This window comes from Heliangelus exortis, chromosome Z (genome assembly GCF_036169615.1).
Source record: "Heliangelus exortis chromosome Z, bHelExo1.hap1, whole genome shotgun sequence".
Classification (NCBI taxonomy): Eukaryota; Metazoa; Chordata; class Aves; order Apodiformes; family Trochilidae; genus Heliangelus; species Heliangelus exortis.
In genome coordinates this window covers 15,443,484-15,466,686 of record NC_092454.1, presented here as the reverse complement: position 1 = coordinate 15,466,686, position 23,203 = coordinate 15,443,484, and the positions used below count along the sequence as shown (strand labels likewise).

General features: G+C 40.3%; 1 long non-coding RNA gene across 3 annotated transcripts; it reads left to right on the top strand.

Moving 5' to 3' along the window:
- The first annotated feature begins 82 nt into the window (after positions 1–82).
- LOC139789534 (uncharacterized) lies at positions 83–9,924 on the top strand. Of its 3 annotated transcripts, XR_011723193.1 has the most exons (4): positions 132–220; positions 2,644–3,659; positions 4,439–4,590; positions 6,250–9,924. It is a non-coding gene; the product is annotated as an uncharacterized lncRNA (long non-coding RNA). The 3 variants fall into 3 exon arrangements; XR_011723191.1 differs by lacking the exon at positions 2,644–3,659 and having other exon boundaries at positions 83–220; XR_011723192.1 differs by having other exon boundaries at positions 2,644–4,590.
- The last annotated feature ends 13,279 nt before the right edge of the window (positions 9,925–23,203 follow it).

Genomic DNA, 23,203 nt, shown 5'->3' with positions numbered 1-23,203 from the left:
GGGGCGGCCTGGGGTGCGCTGCTGGCTGGTGCCCGGCTGCCCCGCGGCTGTGGGCCTTGCCTGGTGCTTTACTGCTCCGTCTAGGGGAAGGCAGCGGCTATTGCAGCGCATCTCCCCTTCGGGGTGTGGGGGAACTGTCCCCCCGGGGCCCAGCTCCGCGCGGAGGAGTCACCCCGCTATCCCGGAGCGGCCGCCGGAGCCATCCCCACGGCGTTTGCCGGTAAGGGCCGGGCTGTTTCCCGGGTTGGTCTTCAGGAAGGGCTTGAACCCGATTTTAGGGAGCAGGGAGTGTCAGCGTGCCAGAGGCACTGCTGCCGGGTAGAAATCATGAGGTTTGGAGTAGCTGAAAGTGCAAGGATGATCACGGAATCTTCCTCGACCAGGTGTGAGTCGAAGCACACGCAGGTAAGTGTTGTGAGCATAGGCAATGACCTATGGCAACAGGGAGAGCTGCTGCTTGGACTTCCCTTACAATAATAAAGATTTATCTTTTGAGAAAAGCCTTTAGGAAGGAAAACAGTCAAAACGAACATAGTGCCATCAGTTTATTTAAGTATCATTTACAATGACAAAGTGCAGGAGAAGGATCCACACGCATAAAGCTGGCTTAAGGAGTGACATACTGATCTTTAAGGCCTTTGCAGTGGCCACCCCCATGGTGGCTTCCTTGTATGCACAAGCCAGTGTTGCAAGTTTCACAGTCATTTGGTAAGCTGTGGACAAAGTCCCCTCTGACATTAACCGAGCAGAGAGCAGAAGAGAGAGGAGAAGAGAACTGTAGAGAAGAGAGAACTGTAGCTCACTTGAGTTCTCCTGCGGTGCTTTCATGAACATGAATGCTGGTGCCACCACACCTGAATGCTGATTTACAGTGGCCAGGGAGGGTGCAGTTTCTGGCACCTTTTGCTGCTCAGGCTGGAGCTGCCCTCCCCTTGTTCTTGCACAAGGATCTATGCACCTGAACCCTGCTTGGCTTCAGGGAGCTGGTGGGCTTCAAAGGCTCATCTGTAAACAGCAAATGGTCAGTCCTCATCCACGCTGTCACTCTAGGCTGGCTCTCTGCCTTCTCCCATGAGTGCCTGACCAAATGGTCAGGGATAAAAACATGTAGCTGGGGCAGGATGGTCTAAGAATTGTGACATCACCAGTTTTTGATTGACTTAAGGGAAGTAAGGTGTGACATGTTGATAATGGTCTTCTAGAAGCATCAAAGAAGCTTTAAACTAAGGGTACACAGATACATATTTCTTATTCCTACAACATAACCACCTCTTGCCTTTTCCTGATTTCAAAAAAAAATCACAAAATCAGAACTCTGCATTTTTTAAACAATGTCAAGCAATACCATAGCCCTTCTGTTAATATATGTGCAAAGACCATTTAAGTTTCCATTATTACCACTGGTTAAGTGGCTAATATCCACACCTCCAGAGGCATGCTTGTGTTGGCAACCTATCAGTTGCTTGTCAAACCTTTCATGCTTACCTCCTGCCACTGAAGATGTGGCAAATTACAATTGGTAACTCCTTGGGTTAGAAATTGCAACCACAATGTTGCATCCTGACTCTTTTGTTTTGTGGTTGGAGCACCTGTGTTAGGAGAGAACTTGTATATTGCAGCTCCAGAGATATGGCATTTTGTTACAGCATACCTGTAACATTCTAAGATCTGGGATCAATACAAACTTTTGTATTGACCAAGTAGCAGTGAGAGCTGGACATCTAAAATACCACTTAGACAGTCCATAGAAAATACGTTACTGGACTCTCATTGTCTTTACAAATAAGCATAGATATTAATAAATCAGTAGATTTATTATATATTCTGGATTTTTACCTCCACAAAATTTTTATCTATACTAGATAATGTCTTTTACTTCTTCGTATGGCAGGTGTTTTAATTTCATGTGGATTAACATCAGACATAGCTCATAGCTAATGAGACCAGATTTAGACAAAAGCAGTCGAAGTAATTTTCAGACAGTAAGCTTGTGAGGGTGAGGATGGGACTGGGAAGACAGCAGACAGATAAGAGTGTAGGTAGGGGCTGGTTTGGGATCCTGGCTTTGGTGTGTTGAAGGTTATCATTAGATAGATGGGAGAGGATTGGGAGTTTGTGAAATACGTTCTCTGAAGCTGATAAAAAAGATAATTTTTTAAAAAATAGTAACAATTGGGACTTCCCCCCTAAAATCAGTCTATCGGTAATCTGGAGCTGAAGGAATATAAGGATGTGTGTTATGTGTCTATAGGATAAATATTTCGAATTTTCTTTGTTGCCCCAGTAGTAGATGATTGATGATTTCTTGGCTTCTCTCTTAAAAAAATTTTAAAAAGAAAAAAAAATCCATACTCTATTTCATAACCTATATACTCTGTTTCACTGGAGAATTTGGGGAAGTACTATACTTGTTCTGTGCTGCTAGTCTGTAGTAGAATTTTAATCACCAACAGAAATTAGCTTCAGAATATTCAAGTATGGTATTTTATGAAGCATGGATCTTAAATTTAGCTCAGCAATAGTATCAAAATTTATTGTATTGTTTTTACAACTGTTACAAGACATCAGGCTTTCAAACTGTATAATTTCATGTATGCCTGTGTACTTCACTTTTTCATTTATCCTGTGTTATCACTCTTCCAGATTCCCTCTAATCCTCTTAAAAAGCCCAGAAAAACAAGTCTGTTTTGAATACAGTTGGTGTATATCTGAACTCTGACCATTTGTTCTGACATTATATCCAGTAATATCAACACCAGCTACTGTAAATTGTCATTTCTCTTTGTACATGATTGCTACTTCATTCCAAACAGTCTATGGAAAGTCCTCTCCTTTGAGAACATAATGCTCTGGAACCAAGGGCGGAAGACATAAAATGGCTGAATTTGGTTTTGCTCTCTGAGTATGTGAGTGTGTAACTCTGTTCATCAACAGGATGTCAAACAGGATTCCAACAGCTCAGTTCATAATAGTTCCTTCACTGTAAAGTGGCAGTAGCCACTTTTTGATAGGCAGCAATTTCTGCAAGACCAGCTGTGAATGATGAGCCTGAGCACTGACCCAAGTGCTTGTACAGCACAAAAGTAGCTGTTCTTGTAAAATCTGCCATAGGTAGAGTTAGACCAGTCAAACTCTGGTTGGTTGGCTTAGCATGCAACACTTTCCTATAGCTAGCAAAAGCTGTGTTAATGTATACATTTCTAGATTGGTATAATGGGGTACACATGCAGGGTCTATGCTAGAGAATAAAGGGCTTCTTTGGCTAGTAGAGTTTACACTGCAAGGATTTTGCTGTTGAGAGAGAACCTACTTACATTACATTACAGAAACATTTTTTTTTTCAAAACTTCATGAACAACTGCAAGAAACTGAGATTAAATCAAGATGTTGTTGATATTCAACATTTGCAGCTGCAGCTTAAATCTATGTTTTTATCTACTTGCTTTGCTTTTCTTTTAACACGATCAGAGAATCTCAATAAAACTCAGCTTGAAAGAGACCTCAGGAGCTCCCTAGTCCAGCCTTCTGCTTATTGAAGAGCTCAAACCCTGTTGCTTGGTGCTCTACTCATGTGGGCTTCAAAAACTTTCAGGGATGGATACTGCGCTACATTTCAAGGCAACCTTCGCCACTGCTGCAATGTCCTCGTAGGGAAAAAGGTATCCTTTCTTCTACAGTTTGAACTTCTCTTTCCTCCTGCACCATGCACAGCTACGGAGCACCACACTCAATGACTTACATGTAGCAAGGGGAAAGCTGCTCAGAGGTGTCCCCAGTTCCTTCCCCTTCCAGGGAAGTTGCTTCAGAGCAGGTCCATCCATCCCTCTGCCTCCCTTTCAGGGGCTGATGTTCCAACCACTTGAACAAGATGTTTGCCCTCCACTGCGCTTACTCCAGTTTGGCAATGTCTCTCTTGTAGGGAGAGAGAAAAAAGATGCAGTATGCAAGGTGCTCATGCTCTCATGACTGCTTAGTGAAGGGGGATGATCTTCTCTTGCTCCCCTGGCTGTGCCCCTTTTTACACAGCCCATGATGCCATTGGCCTACACTGCTGCTGGGGAAACATCAGTTTTTGGCCGACCAAGTCATAGAATGATTGAATGTCTTGGGTTGGAAAGGGACTTTTAAAAGTCATCTAGTTCTAACCCCCCTGCAGTGAGAGGGACACTTTAACTAGATCAGGTTGCTTAGAGCCCCGTCAAGCCTGACGTTGAATGTCTCCAGGGGTGGGGCCTCCTCTACCTCTCTGGGCAACCCGTTCCAGTGTTTCACCACTCTCATTGTAAAGGACTTCTTCCTAATACCCAGTTTAAATCTACCCTGCTTCCATTTGAAACTATGCCCCTTACCTTATTACTAGATGCCCTGTAAAGTGTTCTTTCCCCAGCTTTCCTATAGCTCCTTCAGATACTGGAAGGCTCCTCTAATGTTTCCCCAGAGTCTTTTGTTTTCCAGGCTGAACAAGCTGAGCTTTCTCAGTCTGTCGTTATGGAAGAGGTGCTCCAGAACTGTTGTCATCCTCATGGCCCACTTCAAGAGCTTTATGTCCCTCCTGTGTTGAGGGCTCTAAGACTGGACACAGTACTCCAGGTGAGTTCTCACAAGAGCAGAGTAGAGCAGGAGAAGCACCTTCCTTGATCTGCTGGCTACGCTTTGTCCACAAGGTCCTTTTCAGCATGACTTCTCCTCAGACAGTTGATTCTCGGCTTGCATCACTACATGGACATCCCAGGGCAGGATTTTGCATTTGTTCTGGCAGAATTTTGCACAGTTCCCGTCAACCCATTCCTCCAGCATATCTAGGTCCTGCTGGAAGACAGCACTGCCCTTGAGCATGTTGACTGGTCCCTCCAGTTTGGCGTTAACTGCAAACTCAATGAGAGTGCACATTATCTCCTCCAGGTCATTGATATGGATGTTAAATAGGACAGGTACAAGTATTGATCCTGTGGTACACCACTTGTTATTGGCCCCCAGGCACAGGGACTATGAATCCATATTTTTTAGTAATGCAGCCTGTTCTTCCAATTAATCTCCATTGATCATATTGAGATGGTAATTTAAAAATGGGAACCATAAAAGAAACGCTTCAGTCTTTTAGAAATAAGAGAACGATTCAGGTAAATAGGTGTTTCCCCCTCATCACGACTGGAGAAAACTTATAGAAAAAAAGTGTCCACTGGTCCTGTGTGAAACTTAAGTAGTAACCTTTGCAGGAAGTAAGTCAATCTTTCAAGCATATACCATGTTTCTCATGGAAATTTCTGTTCATAGAATAGGAGCAAGTCATAATTCTGTGCAGGCAGTAGGTTACTGTCTCTTCTTTCCTCATTTCACCTTCTTAATGTTCTCTATGCCTAAGAAATAACTTAAATAAGAGAAACACTGTTTTAAGCTTAATTTCCGTCATAAATTGACTTGCAGAAAAAAATACTACTTAGGTTGGGTTTTTTTATGGCCCATGATTGGTTGTCACAAAAAAACCCCACACTAGTAAAAGGCATACTTCAGGCCATAATCAGACTTGTACCTGGAGCTGGTAATGCACAGTGCTGGCTGTATGCAAAATTAAAGACAGTATATTATAGTAGCTCTGCTCTCAGTCTCTGAATATGTGGGAAAATTTAGGTTGTGGGCTGTGTGAGGATACTTCTGTTAAAGCTACAGCTTTCCTCTAAAAACGTTATGGAAAAGCAGAATATTTACCTAAGTAACAAATATCTGTGGAAACAGAATTTTCTTTAAGGAATTACTTTCCAAGGAATCAATACAAACCTGCATGCAGAAAACAAAGACATAGGCAAGGGGAGAGATGAAAATGAAGGAATACTTTGCCACAGCCCGCAGTCTCTTGCTCGTTTGTTTCTAAAGTATCCATCATGTTGCTATCTACAGCTAATATAAAATGAACTTTGTGTGTAATGAATACATTGACTTTCTGGTTCTCTGGGAAAAGTGACAATGGAGGTATTTTGCTTGCTTTGTTTATGAAGAAGGGAGGTGGAGGAGAATAGAAGTGAAGGTTTTGCTTCAGCCAGCATGTTCAGTGCTCTTGTTTTTTAAGGTGAGGAATTTCAAAGCTGGTGTCCCAGCCTTCTTCCAGCACTACACAGGCTGTCCTCCACCTTAGATGTTACATTAGCCAGAAGAACTACTGCAATTGAACTATGAAAATCAATCAATTTTAAGATAAACAATGGTGAATATTGCTGTGTGTATCTTAACTGAATCTCTTTTTAGCCTTTTCAGTTCTTATTGAAGACTGTGACCAGGAACATGCTGCAGAGCTATAATGCAGAGACTGAGACCTCTTCCTGCACCAGTGTCTACAACCTCCATTTCCTTCTGCCAATAGCACGAATTTAGGTGTTCAGTAAAGATTCTGCCTAAAGTGCTAGTGATTAAGGTGTCTCAAGCTTTAAGCACACCAAAAAAAGGCTTTCTTGGACTGCTTTCTTGCATTTATTCCATAATTCCAGTATGTTAGAGACCTAACTAGTTCATTTTTTTAAGCATTTTAAATTGCTATATCATGAACTCATTGTTTACCCGCAGTTTATGAGCATTTTTCTGCAACCTTTACTGTGTGTTCCCCCTCACCATCCCAAGGTTTTCTGCCTGTCAGGTTTTGGTGGGAAGGATATCACAGAAGCTAGAGTGGAGACTATATTTGATTATTTGGGTACTCAAATTCACTTTAAGCTAAAACAATGTATCCACATTACGCCATCCAAAAGACAGACAAGAATTTGACCGATGTCACAGTGTATAAAGCATGAGATTTGAATTTCTTGGGCTAGTTGAAGAGTGTAAACAAAACCACAGAGTGAATAACTGTTTGTTTTCATAAGTCTGCTAGTTCCAGTAACAGCAGCATCCTTTAATTTATGATTCAGCTTAAAATCTATAATTGGCAGGTCTTAAGCATATGGGATAGCAAGGGATGTGAGACAGGCTACCAAAATGCATGTTTCTGCCTTCTGTACATAACTGATACTGAGGAAATTTTCTATTGAGGAAAATACTAACCTTCTTCTGAAGAGCTTATTCTTTTTTTCTTACATCAGCTCACTATTTTGAGAAAAAACATTACATCAGTGGAGGAAAATCTTGTCTTAAATATTGTTTTGATACACTATCGTACAAATGCTCTACAGAGAAATGTCTTTCAAAGCAGAATATTGTTGTATACCTGGATGCTCATAAGATGATGTGAGATAGTACTTTGACTCCTCAAAAATACCATGTTCCTTCATGTGCTTTCCACTCCTTTTCTGTACCATCCGTCTAACCAGGTGTAATAGTCACACCCACTGGTCCATAGTTCCCTGGTTTCCTTATTGTAGATCCCTTTATGCTGATAGGATTACACTAGTAGTTCACAGAATCACAAAATGTCAGGGGTTGGAAGTGACCTCTGAAGATCACTGTGTCTAACCCCCCTTGCCAGAGCAGGACCAAAACTAGGGCAGATCTCTCAGAAATGCATCCAGGTGGGTCTTGAAAGTCTCTAGAGAAGGAGACTCCACAACCTCTCTGGGGAGCCTGTTTCTGGGCTCAGTAACCCTTACAGTAAAGAAATTCTTCCTCATGTTGAGGCGAAACATCCTGTTTTGTATCTTGAATGCATCACCCCTTGTCCTGTCACAGTGCACAAGAAGCTGTCCCTTCCTTCTTGACATCCAGCCCTCATATATTTATACACATTATTTAGATCCCCTCACAGTTTGCTCCTCTCCAGACTAAAAAGCATCAGGTCTCTCAGCCTTTCTTCATAATGCAGGTGTTCCTGTCCCTTAATCATCCCTGTAGTCCTCCATTGTGCTCTCCCAAAGAAATTCCTGTCCCTCTTGAACTGGGAGGCCCAGAAATGGATGTGATATTCTAGGTGAGTTCTCACTAGGGCAAGCAGAGGGGGAGGAGAACCTTCCTCAATCTGCTGGACACACTTTTAATGCACTGCAGGATTTGCCTTCTTGGCCACAAAGGCACATTGCTGTCCCATGGATAATTTGTCCACCAGGACTCCAGGGTCCTTCTCCATGGGGCTGCTCACTAACACATTGCCTCCTACAGTTGTCCCTTTAGAAACTGTAACTGAGCCATAACTGCTTTGCAGTCAAAATGCAGTTGTCTGGACCCTTTTGCTCATGTGTGGTAAGTCCTTCTCTCCTGCATGGGGTTCTCCCATGGCCTTTCCATTCACAGAGAATGGCGTGGCTGCCCAGCCACACAATCCTGTCCTTTGGCCTGCAAACTGCCTGGGTAAAATTGCAATGCACAGTTTTTTCAAACTCTTTTTATCCTGCATGCATTTATTTTGATGATTATCAGCACTCATAACAGTACTGGAAGGCAGTGAGGGAAAGAGTCAGGTGACATAGAAATGACCTCAAGAGTTATTCAGTTCAGGGAGTGTCCCAGCCTTTCTGATTAATGGAGCTGCATAACAATGTTTATCTTGGACGGAAGCCACTTGATGCATACCAGATGCCTTGGAGAGGCCAAAGAGCAGGAATCCTATGAACAGCAATGCTCTTACAGGACTCCAGAACTCCATAATTGGATTCAAGGTAAGCTGAATATAAAGCTGGGTTCCAGGAAAATAGGTAACTTCACTCTGAACAGAACCTGACTAATACTTGTTTTTGTAAGTGGAAACCTGGGTTGAGCAGTAGCTCCCATACTAGAACAGATCACCTGCTCATCCTGTGCTTGGCGTGCTGGACATGTCATAATTTTGACACAGTAACCACATGTGAATTTCTGAGGAGCCAAGTGCAGCTGAAATTTACAGTTTCCTACTCCTGATGTAGTTCATCCATGTCTTCTAGAACAGGATTAACTGTCCTTACCTAACTCTTGGTGCTTATAGTCTATAATTTTTAACAGGTCTCAGTGGTAAAGACCACTTGCTACTATATGAATTGTAGCAAGACTAAAGGTTAGGCACTGGAATGTTTTCCTTAATGCCTAACCCTTATTCTTGCTACAATTCAAATTCCTGAATTTTAATAGCCATGATAAAAAAGATGATCAGATTATCCTCTTCTGTGTTTGAAAAGAACTGCTGTGTACTCCTCTGTCTTTCCTCTGTCTTAAGCCAAACAATCTTTTTTGAAAAAAAACGTTCATAATGGATTGCGTTCTCTTTGCTCTACTGACTTGCACTGTTTTTGGGCTTTCTTCAGGTGGCCCATGACCTTTCTGAAGTACAGTGCCCCAAAGGAACCAAGTCCTCTATCCTGTGTTCTAGTAGTATTGAGAAGAGGAAGGCTTGAGGGTTGATCAGCAAGTTTAATAAGACCATTATCCAGATTGTTAATAAATGGTTGAATAAAGTCATAAAAAAGGCCCCTGCAAAACCATAATTTTGTGATATGACAGTATCAAAGTGAATAAGTGGGTTAAAGAAGATATTAATTAGATTTTTGGGGTTTTTTTTTTACTGCTTTCAAGTGTTTGCAAATAGTTTGGTTAATTCTAGATCTTTTTTCAGTGAGCTGAATTTAAATTGATTGCTTTACTATTTCCAGGCTCTTCTTCCTGTGTTCTCTCTCCTCTCTTTCTAAGAGGCAGCTGTTATTTTTGTCCTTTCCCAGTCTTAGATCTCTTAGCCATCTTTCATAAATTCTCAAGTAATTGATGATCTGACTGATTCACCTCGTTCTTAAAATATCCCAGGCCATAGTCTATCTATTCTGGCTGACTTTAGAACATTTTATAATGCTCTTCTGCTCCATTCCTTTCCTGGTTTACATTTGGTTCTTAACCCGTTGTCAAATGTTAATTATGCTAGTTATGTGCCTGCAGCTGACATGCAAAAAAAAAAAAAAAAAAAGGTTTTAAATACTCTGACCTTCTTGAGATCATCAGTTATGTCATGATCTTCCATCCATTTGCCCAAATAAACAAGAAAAGCAACATTTTTTTGCTCTTCCTTATTATTAAACCACATTACTTTTTTAATGTTTTCTAGATATGTGGGTTTCTTGCCCTACTTTTCTGATTGAGTTTTATACACATATATTGTTATTTTGCATGTGTTAGAATTCAATCTGATTTCTATCGCACAGGTGAAATTTTGTGAGCTTTTGGTCAAGGTGAATAGGAACACCTTACGTTTTCTGCTGGAACAACAATTACATTTTCCTTAGACTGTTTTTGACTTGAGTTGGTGGAAGTCTGCCTGCTTCAAGTTAATGATTTTCTTCTTTTTTCCTATATTCTTTCTTAGATATGCAAACTCTGTAATTTCATAGTCACTGACTCCAAGTTGCCTTTTATCATCCTATTATCAAACAACTGCATTTCACTGGTTAGAATGACTTCCAGAAGAGGTTCTCCTCTGTCTGTTTTTTTTTTTCTTTTGACTGGTGACCAATGTTTTTAATGTTTTTCATCTCTCTCCTGATATTTTCCTTTCTTACCTGGTCTTTGGGCAGTTAAAATCTCTTTTGACTCTTTGGTCCTATATGTTGAATGATTTCTTCTATTATTCCTTAAAAAAAAAAAAAAAAAAAAAAAAAAAAAAGGCTTCCATAGCAATACTGTCTGTTCAGGTGGTTTGGTTTAACAACACCTGAAGTCATGTCTTCTTCCGCCATCATCCAGAGGCTTTCAGTGAGTCCAACTTCCTCCCCTGTCTGGAGTCCAGGACCGGCGCAGAGCCATATCCTTGACTACTGAATAGTCCTGTTATGTGTGTTGTCTTATACATCTGTGTTTTGCCAACAAGGCAATTTTTGTGGTCATGGTTTAGGTATCTTTACTTCTCTTGTTGATTTCCTGCATTTCCTCATACTATTAAATTGGCATGTCACACTGCTCCCCACCCTGAATTTTTTTACATTAAATTTGTTCAGGTTTGCTTTATGAATTTCAAATGATCACATAGAGAGTAATACAAAGGGACACACATAGGTTGATACCTGATATATGAAATTAAATCTAAGCACATAACTTTTTCCATGTTATCTTTGAAGATTTTTTTCAAAAGTATACTGACTAAATGAGCAGAGAGAACAGGTAGACTGAAGACCCAAGCAGGGATAAGAGGTCTTTTATAAAATTTGAAATTGAATTGTGCTTTTTATTTGTCATTGTGGACTCAAGCCCAGTGCAGCTTAGATATCAGCCCTGAAGTAATTTACAAATGCAATTTTTAAATGGCTTCACACAATGGCAGTGACATTTACCTAGTGTGGGGTTTAATTTTATTTTAAATCACAACAGTTGTAGCCCTTAAGTAAAGCACTAGCAGATGTGTCTTTTCCAGTTCCCTTTGACTGTACTTGATAACATTCCATCCATCCTGATGCTTGTAAACAGATGCTTAGATATCCAGCCAGCAGAAACCTCTGACACAGGCCACATCTAGAAATAGCTTATACGGAAATAATCCCATGAAATATTTGACACAGCCAAGGGGAGGGCCCTGCAATGTTCAGACTTGTGCTACTTGCATACGTTCTGCTTAACAAGAACTCTACTGACTTTCATCCTAGCAATTGTGCTATACTGTACAGTGCTATATTGTACATATATGTCATCTATGCTCTATTGTACACTCCTTCCACAACATGTCTAAGCACACTTCCTCCAGTAAGAAAACATAACAAAGCTGCCATTTCCCGTTTTCATAAATTCAGCCTTTTACTTTTATGACTTAGAAACAGTTTCCAGCTATTACTCCAGGGACAGACGTATCCCTGACACACTGAGGAGCCAGCAGCTGACACCATGTCTGCGTTGCACACAAGGGTCACAGGGTTAAAGGTTTGTTTGCCTCTGCCCTCACTCCCGGATCAACCCATGCCTGGCCAAAGCCTCTGAACAGGAGGGCTACTGGGGTGTTTTTGCTGGGTTTTTAATTTAAAATATTAAACAAGGTATCACTTTTCCCAAGAGCAGGGAAATGTAAGAGAAATTTGTAATTCTGGCAACACATCATGCAAGCCCATCTGAAGCAACATGGCATCGAGCTTGGAACATGAGAACTTGGCTTCTCTAATGGTTATGAATATTCTTCTCATTTCATGTTTAAGTGTTTTCATGGCCTGAAAAAATCTATTTGTGTGTCAAAATTGTCCTTTACCTGAAATGACTCACCTACTTGCAAGTGCTTTTCCTAGATATATTGGAAGTTACTTTACTGTCTCTTGGCCTCTTGGCTTTGACTTTACTTACATCAAGCTGATTTATTCCCATTTCACAGAGGAAGCTGATACAGTAGTCAATTTTATTAGTAATGGAAATTCCCCAGATAGTGCCTTATACTTATTTTTTCTAATAATCTTGCTTCTGAGCTGACCAAAATGGATAATTTCCAATTCAATTGAAATACTTTACTCCTTTTCATTTGCTTTGTTTTCATCTGGAGCAAACCACAAACATTTTGAAATTTCTCACAAACTGAATTTCTGTTAATGTCATTCAAAAACTACCCACATGAAGATCAGCTGTCACATTAGTTTTGCTACTAGAGGACTTAAGCCTGTGGCTCCAGCCAGAGCAGGGAAATACAGCTTCTTGGCTTGTATATGTACGATCTGGCTGCCCTGAGGTCACAAAATCTGAAAGTTCATCAGTCGTGGCGTGGTTCAGCAGCTGAACCTAGTGTGAGAAAAGTGCCCAGTTTCTGGGAGGCTTGCAGCGTATCAACCGTGCCTTGGGTTCTGATGAAGCTCCTCAGAGCTTACATGATCTGAGTCACCACAGATTTCAGTGTGTGAAACACGCTCTTCAGTGAATTGTCTTTTTTTATATTGCCTATCTCTGTACAAAGTCCTTGGTCCATGATACATCTTTCTGCCCATAGTCCCTCATTTAGGGCAAGACACATTTATTACAGTGCAGGAGGGAGATGGTGGTCGCTGGGTGAAGGGAAGTGCCTGCTACTACTGGGGCAGAAAGCCATGACACAGGAGAAACAGGACAGGCAGTGCATTTGGACGTCCTAGGAGGACTATGTGCACATATGTACCCTGGTTCTCTAAGCATTGCTACCAAAGCTGCATCCCATCACCACTTGTGTACTAGCTTTTACATCTTGTTCTAAATCGCACCTTCTCTATTTCAATGGAAATGTTTTCAGTGTAACACTAAATAAAACAGAAAAAGTGAATGAGCTTACTCACTTCTCCGTAAGTCACCTCGATCACTTAACACACTCTCTGGCTTAGTTTTGATCTGAGTCAGCAAGTCCTAAATAACATCAAGAGGGATATCACTGGCTAGGAACTGCTTCCAGCAGACAGAATGGAGCTGCTTAAACCACTGGAGCTGGCTCCTTGCTCACACACAGTCCTCCAACTCTGTCCCAGCAGAATCCCCAGGTACCCAACATGGTACACATCAAGGGTATGAAACTCACACCCTCAGTTTTACACTATGAAAACACTGGCCTGGCAGTTTGAAACCTGAGCCTTCACACAATTTTATCTACCACAGAGAAATAATCATTATGCTGTACAAGTGCTAGATGGGGGCCCAGAGGAAACCAATTGCCAGAAGCTACATAGTGTGGGCATTGCCCATCTGTGACTGGTTCTGTTTCATTTAGTAGTACATATGTAGCCATGGTCATCTGCCTCCTTGGGCTGTCTCTAATTAATTTCCATAATTTAAAACTCAGTGGGTGAAAACAAGCTTTTTTTTTATTATACTCTATACAAACATCTACCAGTTTTCTGCCTGTGTAACCCAACTGAAAGTTTGCTTTGAGCAAATGCACTCAGCTTTTAAATGGTTCTTTGTGTAAACTTCTGAGAATTTTTCTCCCTGCAGGTGATCTCCAACCGCAACTCTCCTGCCCCCCACCCAGACCCTGCTTTTGGAGATCACAGTTCAGAAGTACATAGTTGAACTTAAAAATGCTAGGGCAGCTGTCCTAATTGTTTCAATCCCCCTTTTCAGCTGCTACATTTCTACATCAAGCCTTCTTTCTGGAGTTTGTTCCATGGAAAAGGAAAACGTTAGCTTTTATGTATATTATTATTTCCAATTCTTTGCCAGCCTTCTCAGATCTCATCTCTCCCCTTTTCTGCTTCCAGCTGCAAAGCTCTGCTTCAGTTCAGCTTAATGTTTTCAGAGTGGCTGAGGCTCCTTATTATTGTTCCCAGCCACCCCTTGTAATTGAACTATAAATTTCAAAGGCTTGCTGGAGTCTCTTATCTGATCACTAATATTGTTATTTGCCTCTGCAGCCATGATTTCAGTACCTTGAACACGTAAGATTTTCTCTTATTGGAAGTCAACTTCTTCCCTATTCCATGGTGGGGTGAATGATCTTCCTTTCCTCACTCTCAATATTTTTTTTGTGTTCTTGCAAGTTTTTTATAAATATGTGACAGAAAGATACATTTGAATAAGTATGTTTAAAGAAAGGAGACAGTGAATATATTTGTCAAACAAAGCCTTAATGCTATTCTAAATGTATTTGTTTATCATTAAAATAAAATCTTTAAATTCTTAAAGTCAGGAGGTGGGTACTTCTCTGAACTCTACTGTCTAAAATATTTGTTGCTTTTTATCTGCCATGATCAAATAAGGGCCACAGAGCCTGACCATTTGCATGTTCGAGAGATCTTCACTATCAACAGCAGCTTCAGCAAGAAATAAAACACCTAAATTTAAGCAGAAAGGCCTTAATGTATTACACTGAGAACGGACATTTACTTGATTAGATAATTACAGAGGTTCTAGCTTGCCACCATTTGAGCTCCCTTTTCACAGCCTACTAGGTTTGATCTGACAGCACAAACTGCAAGGGTGGTCTGATAATCAAAGCAAAACTGAGAACTTTCATGAGCTCCAAAATCACAGGGCAATGGTACAAGAGAGGAAAGAAAGAAAAACTTTTTCACCAGTCTTATTCTCATAATATCTATCAAGTCTCCAAGTCAGTGTGGTCGTGAATTATTGAAACAGAAGAACGATGTTTAAAGCCATGCACATTATTGTATGTAGTAGAGTTTAATCCCCATCTGTCCCCATTGGGTAGTAAGCATCACACTCCTTTTTCCATCAAAATGAAGACCAAATTATTGTTACAAAAGTAAAATTTGTGTCAAATGGGAATATTTGTCATTAAACTAAGCAAAGGTTTAGTTTAATTAAACTAAAGTTTAGTTTAAACAAAGAAACCCCAAATTTGTTAAACGGTGCTTTTATTAATAGTAGAATGAGCTAATGAATGCTATGAGTTACAATTTTGCTGCTTGTTTTCTCTTGCTGTTTTATTCATAGACCTTGTGGGTTTTGCTAAAATGGGAATGATAAACAGCTGTGGAGTGTCCTGGGTGACAAACTGAAATGGCCTCTTTCAAGGCATGTGATGCAGGTAGAATGGCAGGATGAAGTCTAAATCAAAATCCAATGCTGGTAGGGTAGGCCTGAAGCATACTCAGTTGCTCATTTTTTATCTAATTACATTTAATTACAACACATGAGAATGACCTGATTTTTAATTGATAGCAGTAGTTGCACTAAATCATTTAGACCTTTTTCCTGCTTAAAATAACTTGGATCAGCTTGAAAGAGAGGAGTGTCAGTTTGCCTCAATGTAAGGTTGATTTCTTTTCTTTCATGTTTCCTAGGCTCTTTGCAGACTCTTTCCTTTTGTTACTCCTACCTCTGCATGCTGCCAGCTCACTTCATAGTTACCACCTTGTCTGCCCTCTCTTAACTACTTGGGAATGTGCAGATCTAATGGAAGTCCCTCTGGATGCTATACTCAGAAGTTTCCTTTGCTGTGCTGGTGTATCCTTTACTGCTTTTCAGGTGCCTTTTAAAGTATCCAACTAATTGTGCTCATCTCCTCCTAAATTGCCTCTAATACTTCCTTACAATTTTTTAACTCTTCCAAGTTCCCACAATCTAATCCAAAACCAAATTTTGAATGCCTTGTGTCATTACCAGAAAGGTTTCCTTTTTCTTTCTGCACCCTATTTTATACATATTATATAATATGGCTATTTTTTTTAAAGTGTCCTGGCGATTTATAGGCAGCTGAGAGTGCAGAACAAGTGACTTCCATCTGTTCATATAGAGCTTTTGCTACCTTTTTTTAAAGCAAACCTTCACCCTCAATAAGGAAGGGGCTCCTCTCTTCTGCTTCAATGGCAGAACACAAGAAATCTGTATAGAATGTGGAATGCAACTTGAGACAACAGAAATGAAGTGCTGCTGTAACCACAGTACTAATTATTAGCCTTGATAAGCATCAAAAAACATCTCTAAAGCTAGGGCTCAAGCAAGTCAGGGGCTCAAAACTGGTTAAACAAAAGTTATTTAGAGCAGCTTATGTACCTAGAAGTGTTGGAAGCAGCAGGATTTGCGAAAGTTATGCCATGACCTGGTAATACTACCTGCAGGGACAAAGGGGATGTTGGTCCTGTGTATCCTTTTCTGATAATAAGAGCAATGCCATAACACTCTGCTTATTTCACAATAAGCTAATGAGCCTTGTGTGTTGCAACTTCATCACAGAGCTACTTAATTCATTGGATTGGCAAATGTGCTGTTTGCTGCAGTGATAAATAACAGCAGAGCTCACAGGTCAGCAGGTTTTGTGGCACAACCTCTGGGCAAAGACTGGGAGAAGCACTGACTACATCTCTGCCAGATTTCACCTTTTGACCAAGGCAATTCAAGGTTATTTTAAAAAGGGTCATGTCTGTCCAACTAGCCACTTGTTGATTATCACCCTGTTTTTCCTTATCAGAAGCTATCCCACATGATGGTCCTACAGCTTCTTTGCAGTTACTCTGAGGGAATGGTGTATACAGTGTTTTCCCCTGGAACAGTGGAAGGGCTCAAAATGTGGGGGCAGGAAGGGGGCAGAGGGAAAGTGGGGAGGACATCTGTTTAATCTTAGCAAACATAATCTTTGGATTTGGTCAGATGATTCAGCTCACCCTTCCTCCTTTCCCAAGGGTTAGGCAACTCAGGAGGTGTGTCCTGTTACACCCATGCCCCACATCACCATTGACAGCATTTGGCCACTTACATTTTATCAGCATCTGACATCAGTAAGTATGCTTCACTGTAAGATGCTGCTATTCAAAGCCCCACTAATCTGCCGGTGCGGGAATGGTTTTTGTCCTCCCTGGCAAGACAGATCTTTGAATCCCTCCATGGTGAGAAGAAGCCATGGATCAAGCTTCAGGAAGTGAAGCAGGATGGGCAACGGAAATGAACAAGGGTCCATAACACATCCTATTCTCAGCTTGAAGAAAAACAAACAAACAAAACAATGCCCACAACTCACACAAAAAAGCCTACACTATCACAGAAGTGAGGCATAAATGGCTTTCTGGCATAAGATCACTCATCATTAACAAAAATTCACATCCAGAGAGGAGAGATGTTTTGAGGTAGAGAGCCTTGGGATTCAGGGGAGGTCACCTGCTTTGATTAAGTTAGTCTCTGGGCTCTGAGCAGAGGTAATCTTCAAAGACTACCTTCCCTCCAGATTCCTCTGAGAGGCTGTTAACAGAGGTGTACTTGTTTTTGTAGTGAAGACTTGTAGTTTGCCCCACAGTAATGCTAGCTTTCTATTGAACTTACTTAATGCTGTAAACCCTCATTTAATGCCTATGATCAGTTGGTACCACCTTATTTTCCCTTTAAGTGTTCTGCTTGAATTCATCTGCCTTTCAGAGCTCTACCCATCTTTTAACACAAATATTCTCTCAGTAGTTCTCTATTTCAAGGAAATAATTGCTGTCCTCACCGCCCCTGTTATCTTCAGTCACCACAAATGCCTCAGCACATTTCAGCAGTACAGGCCAAGCCAGACTCCATTTCCTATCACACAGTTACCCTGACACAGTATGTTTTCTGACCATTTTTGTGGCCAAGCCTCTGCAACAGGGTCTGTCTCCAGCAATGACACAGATATAGTGTCAAAGTGCAAATGCCTTACATTCTTTAATGCATTTATTGTCAGAATACAATTCCTCAGAATACATACAATGCTGTAATGTGCTTTATTCTTGCTTATAGATGGGAACTGATGCTTCCAGACGGTGAGTCTTAAGAGTGTGCATCCTGGACACATTTGTCAGTCCCCACTGCTTGTACAGAGACCAATGATAGCTTCAGAAACTAGAACATCTAAACATCAGCCAGATCCTGTCCTGGATTTCACACTGAAATCCACACAACTAGTTAGTGATTCAGGGTGCTGGATATGAGTATTTTGCAGCCCAAAATATTACCAAAGGTCTTGAGTAATTTTTCCTACTAATATTTCCACCTTTTCTTTCAGGGGAAGAAACAAAACAAAATAAAACACAAAAAAACACTGCTTGCTTTCAAAAAACAACTGACATATTTTGTACTCTCAAGAAAGACTTCTTTTCCCTTCCATGTATTGGTGAAAGACCAAGAAGGTGCAGCTCATTCCAAAATTGAAGGACAATCAGTGCATCTTTTGAGAAAGGATGAAATGGGAGGATTGTAATTTTGCTGGTTGTTTTTTTTTACAATTTGTTGTGCTCCAAGCAAACAAAAAGCACTTGGCAATAAGAGGCAGTTACTCCCACTGCACTGTCATAATAAATCAATGGCTAACTGGAAATGGACAAATAAATATAGTGAAAAAATTTGTAAAGACAAGATGACCCTAAAGCAGCAACTGAAGACTATAGGTTTAAGCACACCTTGAACACCCATTGCTTAACATTTATCACCAACAAGACACTATTTACCATTCAGATAGTACCACACTGTAAACTGAAACTAGGACATGAAAAATTTATGGGTACAGCTGTAATTTTCAAGATTTAACCGATTTTTTTTCCCTTCTGAGATGGATTTAGGGAGAACAGAGGCAAGGCAGATGTTCCTGGGCTCCAGCCTGAGAACTCACACTAGGACATCCATCTCATGGTGCCACAGCACCTTTGAAAACTATAACTATAGTAACTTCTGAAGTGGCAATAGCATCAGTCTTATGACAGGATCAAATTACTCTTTTGTGACTAAAAGGAGATAGCACACCTTTCTGATCACAAGATAAAGATGGGCCAAGCTGTTTTTTTGGAACAGTTGTCAGAGATTCTAAGCAATTCAAATTGCGAATGCCATCGATTAAAAACACAGTGGTACAGTAACACTTCTCCTTTATAGGTGCCCATGTTGAATACTGTTGCTCAGATGAAAAGTAAAGTTCAGAGCACAAAATGCCACCACCTTTAATACAATGAGTTCTGTATGTAAACCTGAACCAGTAAATTCTCAACTGGAAGAGACAGAAAACTACGCAGGAGAAAGCACACGGGCAGCTCCTGAATGTTTGGCATTTGGGATATTATTGGATGACACATACATGAGAAGTCTTTATAATTATTTAAAAAATAATACAGGGACTGCTTTGACCTGCTTTTGAACCTTTGACTAAAAAAAAAAACAGCCCCCCAAAAAAACAACAACAAAAAATTACACCTCAAACCCCAAAACCTAAACCACATTCTGGAGAGTGACTTTATACTAAGTCAGACTCAAAAGTATAGGATATTGAAACTGAAAAAAAAAAAAACCAAAACCAAAACCAAAAAAAAAAAAAAAAAAAAAAAAAAAAAAAAAAAAAAAAACCCAAAAATTAGACTGGTCCTGTGAATTGAAGTTTGTATGGTTTTGAATTACTGGTCTTGCAAGTAACTGATATTAATTTTCAGAAGTTGACTACTGAATTGATGTAACAATAGTTTTCTGATAAATGACCTTCAAATGGTGGGGACAAAAAACATCTGAAGAGCTGCTATAGAGATTCTATTTGATGTGATCCTTGATACAAATCTCTAAGGGTCCAATTTTTTTCACAGAGGAAGGGTAGTAGGCACATCAGGCTTTGCTAGCTTGCTGTTGAGAGGAAAACAAAAAAATTTCTCCTGTTAGTACTCCTCAGTAATAAAAGGCCTGTTAAAGAAAACCCTTATTCTTGTGCAATTCTTTCATCATTTTACCCTAGCCTCAATCTGTCCACCCTCCCAATGTTTCTTGATCAATCTACTCATATGCTATGAGTAGCCTCCAACTTTCATTACTAGTTGTCACTGTTCATTCCTTCTCTTGGTGCTCTTATCTATCTATCTGCCTTCTTCTTTGAAGATGATAACTTCTAGAGTTCCCATCTTCCTTCAATCTACCTTCAATTTCCTCCCATGTTCATGAAGCCCTGTCATTCCCTGAAATCCCTACATTGACACCTCTAACTATTTTCTCAGGATCTGGGTTTCTGGTACTCCGAGGTTCAATTTTGGAAGATCTCTTTTGGCCCACGAGAAGAACACAGCAATATAAGAAGAGAAACTTCTCCTGCATTAGGGAGAAGAGGCAGAGAGCCTTTTTTCTTAGTCTCAGGTAAAAACCTAATTCTGTCTGCTTTCAAAACTAAGAAAAACAATGCAGAAATATGCTATTAAAAAGCTTGTGCATGAAAGCACTCAGAGATGCCCACAATCAGTGACATATCTCCCCCTGTATCTCCCATACTGATGCTTCTGAGGATACTTGAGTGGAAGCCAGATGCTACAGGATTGTGCACAAATCTATTTATTACCACCAGATTGGCATGCTGTAAGAATTCCCTTCGAAACTGTTAAAGCAGCTTTTATCCCATGGGAATTTCCGTAGCCTCTCTTCACACTCCTGAGGAGAAGGAGATAACCTATACCTTGTTACAATTTTTTCAATAGCAAGGTTTAATCACAAATGAAGAGATGAAGAGTTTTTCTGATGCTGCCTTTTGATATCTTTTCACACACTGTCTAAAAAGTGCTCACTAAATAGGCTGTTCATTCTAATCACTTTCAATCTTCACCAACATAATTACTGTCCCCATATTGTTTCTTAATTCCAGAATTTTGTTTCCCACATGTGTTACTGTAGCTTCCTGAATGGGTATCCCAGGGTGGCACGTTTGCTACTAAGCACATCCATAGTACTTTGCCTTGAGGATCGGTTAATGTAAATAATGATTAAGTGAGCCAGGAAAACTTGTACAGTGATGATACAAAATGTCCCCATAAAAAGCCATGAAGGAATGTTGCAAAAGGATTACTTAACCTTTTAATTAGAATGATCTCCCTTGTCAGATTAACAGTTTAATTTAGTGGGCATTATGCAGTTATTTAAAAAACTTCGGTATTTTTCATGTATATTTGACTAACAGGTTTCTAGCCTGCAAGATTAAGATCCAACTCTTAACAGTCATAAAAGCTTTACACTGATTTCAGTGGGGTTGGGCCCAGCCATGAAACCACACAGTCAAGAAAACACTTAGAAATGCAGGAGACAGTGCTACAACATGAAACACAGCTCAAAGGCACACTGTGTGCTGCAGCTGTACAGATCTTTGTTGAGAAGCAATGCAAAAAGAGGAAGGTTCTGTGCAAGTCCTATGCAGTAAGAGTTTCAAACACTGTCAAGAAATTATTAAATCCAGAAGGTGTTGAACTCAACTCTAGCTCTTGTCATGGAAGATAAAGATGAGCTAGAAGTTTACGGCTGTTTGGGTAGGACCAGTCGTAAACAGACTATGTTCATTATCACTTACAAGAAGCCAGTACTAGCTATACCAGTGCTTTCTGAAAGCATAAGAACCTGTGCTTAATGACTACCTCCCTGAAACCTGAAAAATAAGTCAGTGAGAAATACTTGAACCAGTCAAAGCAGATTCAACAAATGTACTCTTAATAAGAGGATAAAGAAACAAAATAAAACAACAATCTAGTATTAGGTAAAAAATAATTCTACATAACAGAATTATGCAGGTTAGTAGCAGGCAAGATTACTAACCTTCTCACTAACCTGGTCCAGGGCAGCAGTCTAAATGGAGGCTAACCTCCTTATCCCAGCTAAAGAGTGTCAGAAATAATCAACCTCTGAAGTACATGGCACTCTAGAGAATATATTGCCAGGGAAAAGTCATCTTGTTTTATTTGTACTGCTCTACCACTGCTATTGATGCCTTGCTGCTCACAACTCTCATTATCACAGCACTTCCACAGCTGCTGTTGACCTTCAATATGTGAGCTCTTCTAGACCCTTTAGGAGGCTACTTCAGTGCCTCACTCTTATAGAGAACACAAACTTACTCTTTATTTAAAAAATGGATAATACTAATCATGTTTTTTCTCGTCTCAACCTCTACATCACACTACTGTTGCTGGTTGCAGCTGCAGTAATTTTGCTTATGGAAATATCTGTCATTTAGTTTCTGTAAGTTTCCAGGCATGAGCTGAAGTCTTAAAATCACTGCAACTTAATAATTTTTTTTCTCTAATAGAAGTATCCTAAGTTGCTGTGCATCTGGCAGGTAACAAACTGTTACCTGGGTGCAGCTGTTCACTTCACTTCCTTGTTAACAGATGATGAGAGAGGACTCTTCTCTCAGGCAGGTTCCTGCCTACACTAAGTGCTTTGGTAGCTATGAAGTATTTCTGTTTACTTGGAACTGAAGAACAGCTCTAGTAAGAATAGTGACCTGTAATTTTCTTTCAGTGTTCCATTTTTTTCTAACAGTAATATTCAGATTATTTTTTAAGTACTTTCCTGGGCAATAAAATACAAGGGCTTGGTATGACTTGAACCCCATTCTGCTAGACACATACACCATATTTGTTAAACTGCTTTGGTTGCTTGATACACAACACCTACATTCAGGAACCTGAATTCTCTGTAACAACCTGTGGAAGAAGGTAGGCATCTTTGGATAGTAATTCTTAACACCTAAACTAGACATCTGAATTGTGATAACTGTAACCACAGATAATGTAGTTGCACCTTCTATAGAATAATCTGAAAAGAAAGGTGTGGAGTGCCCTGTACAAAGGATGTGTAGATACTCAGAGAGAATGTGGTGCAAGGCACCACCAGTGACTCCACCAGGAACCAAATAGACTTTATTACTTCTAGTTTAATAACAATTTGCCTTGACCTCCTCTGCCTTGCCCAGAGAAACCACAACGCACTCCTGTGCTATCCCTGGTGTTCTGGGTTGGCTTTCTGTCTCTGGCATAGCATTACACAGTGCAAATGCAAGATCTAGGATGGACCCAGGTGCTGCATTCAGGTCAGCACTTCCTCCTGGAATACTGAAAGTTTTAAGACTAAGGTTGAATAAGCCGGAGCATTGATTCAGTATTCAGAGGGGAAAGGACATGAAAGCTGCTGCTCTGTAAAGTCTCTAGCC